Source organism: Osmerus eperlanus, chromosome 4, assembly GCF_963692335.1.
Source record: "Osmerus eperlanus chromosome 4, fOsmEpe2.1, whole genome shotgun sequence".
Taxonomy (NCBI): domain Eukaryota; kingdom Metazoa; phylum Chordata; class Actinopteri; order Osmeriformes; family Osmeridae; genus Osmerus; species Osmerus eperlanus.
In genome coordinates, this window is record NC_085021.1 from 8,873,731 (window position 1) to 8,876,230 (window position 2,500).

Below are 2,500 nucleotides of genomic sequence, written 5' to 3' on the forward strand. Positions count from 1 at the left end.
GATGGATAGGAGGCTGTACTCCTGAGCCAACATCTAGCAGGACGGAATAAGCACAACTGATCTGAGTGAAATGAAAAAGGATCTCAGTGTGGGCAGAAGAGGTTGTCCAGGGGACAGGAGGTATGACGGAGGGTGCTGTCATCTGTCCTGCTTTCTCTCTGTGCCTCTGTCTCCTCTCTCTCAAGCTCTCCCCTTGTGGATCTCTCTCACATTCCCAGTATCTCTTTTCCTTGACCCTTTCGATCCGTCTGCCCTTCTCTTTTTTCCTCCCTCTGTCTTTTTCTTTCATTACCTTTTCTCTCTCTCTCTCTCTCTCTCTCTCTCTCTCTCTCTCTCTCTCTCTCTCTCTCTCTCTCTCTCTCTCTCATCTCTCTCTCTCTCATCTCTCTCTCTCTCTCTCTCTCTCTCTCTCTCTCTCTCTCTCTCTCTCTCTCCCTCTCTTTCTAGGAAGTCTGCCTCTGCCCTTCTCCTCTGTCGTCCCGGAACTTTCCATAGCCTCAGCGTCCCCAGCCTGACTTAGCCCTGTCCTTTAGATCAAACACTTGGGAATGAAAGGGACTGACTATGTTGTGGTGACATTTGCACAAGGCGCCTCTAGCGACCAGGGTTCACCCCCCAGCTTGTACCACAGATACAGCTAGACTCTGACCAAGCGGTCGAAACTGAGGTCAAACACACACTCAGATTCGACCGTGAAGGGACCAAGATTTAATGCTTCTTTTAGCGTTGAAGTGGAAAAGGGCAGCAGAAGTATGACCCGACTATTCAATCAGCCCACAGCTAACCCATTGGGTCGTTAAAGACCCTTTTGTCTCTCTTTCTATGGTTTTTCCTGCGCGCGCACACACACACACTCATGGACGACAGGCCAAAACAAGCCTGCCGTGATCTAAATGTGAAAGCAGAGACATGTGAAAGAATGCAGTTTTCCATCCAAGCCCCTTTCTCGTGACCTTGGAACCCTGTCCCTGTAAATGTGTGTTTGCTTGTGTGTGTGTGTGTGTGTGTGTTTGTGTGTGTGTGTGTGTGTGTGTGTGTGTGTGTGTAGCCCTGTTTGTGCGTGTGTGTTTGTGCCTGTGTTTTGTATGTTTGTGTCGGTTTGTATCTGTGTGTGTTCTGAGTTATGTCTGTTAATGTGTGTTTTTGTGTGTATGTGTGTGTGTGTGTGCGTGTGTTATTGCTGCTGCAGTGTACCAGCTTTCAGTGCAGAGAGGGTCTATAGAGCCAGACCTGTGGGAGCCTGCAAATATGGCCTCAGCTGGACTATGGCAGCTGGATGAGTCCAGTCTGGTGTTTGTGTGTGTGTGTGTGTGTGTGTGTGTGTGTGTGTGTGTGTGTGTGTGTGAGAATGGGGGGGGGGTCGACACACACATGCCCATTAACACACAGAGGCACGGCTTGAGTTCCCATGCAGAATCTCCACTGTCCACTGTCATGTTTTCTTTTGGCAGTTATTTACCCAAACGTGTTTTTTCTTTTCTTCCTGTGGAAACGGTGTTTGTTGATTCTGCTTTCGGGCTTCCACACAATGATTTCCTGTGCCAGGACGCTGAGATACATGACACCAGCTCAGAACGATGACTTTCCTTTGTCATTGAAATCGTAGCCTCCAGCCGGGCTATGCTCAAAATGTTCTGTTAGCCATGTCCCTCGCCAACACAGACATATAGAGTCCTTCTCCATGGCTGGGGAGCTTCGTGGCTAACCTAGCTAGCCTACTGAAATGAGCAGAAGCATGCACGTGTGTGTGTCATATGAAACATGGTGTTCTGTTGTTGAGCCAGACATCCTTTTCTACACTGATGTTAGATTCCCCAGAGGCAACCCTGAGTGTGGGGGTGGGAGGTTGGGTGGGGGGATTTCCGGTCAGCCCTTCCCCAGAGGACAGGCCCCTTGCTCTGGGGGACTTGGCTAGGAGAACAGCAGGCTTGGCTGAGGCCTTCCCTCTAGAGAATAGAGAAGCCAGCTGTTTACCGCATGGGAGAATGTCTCCAAACCTCCTCCCTCCATCCCCAAGTGAAACTCTCTCTAATGAAGGGCCTAGCTTAAACCACCATCATATTATAGCTACAGAGGCCTACACACACACACACACACACCCAAGGTCAATTAAATGGATGCCTTTCATGCAATGGGTTGGGTTCATGTGCCATATGCTGCCGATAGTGGTGGTGTCTGATTACATGGAGGTGTGTTGTCTTTTTGCTTCTCATGCTTCTTTTCTTCAGTCCAATAAGTCAGCTAGCGGAGGTGATGCTATCTCTGGGAGGAACTGAAAGCAATTCTACAGTGTGTAGAACCTCACAACTAGGGGTGGGACTTTGAAGTGTTGCCCAACAACATCGGTACACAGTCCTTTCCTGTTCCCAAAGTGTGTGTCGGAGGGACAGAGTGTGTGTGTGTGCGAATGAGAGAGAAAGTGTGTGTGTTACAGAGTGAGAAAATGAGGAGTGTGTTATCTGTGAAACTGCCTTTGTGGGGACTAAATGTCCTCACAAGT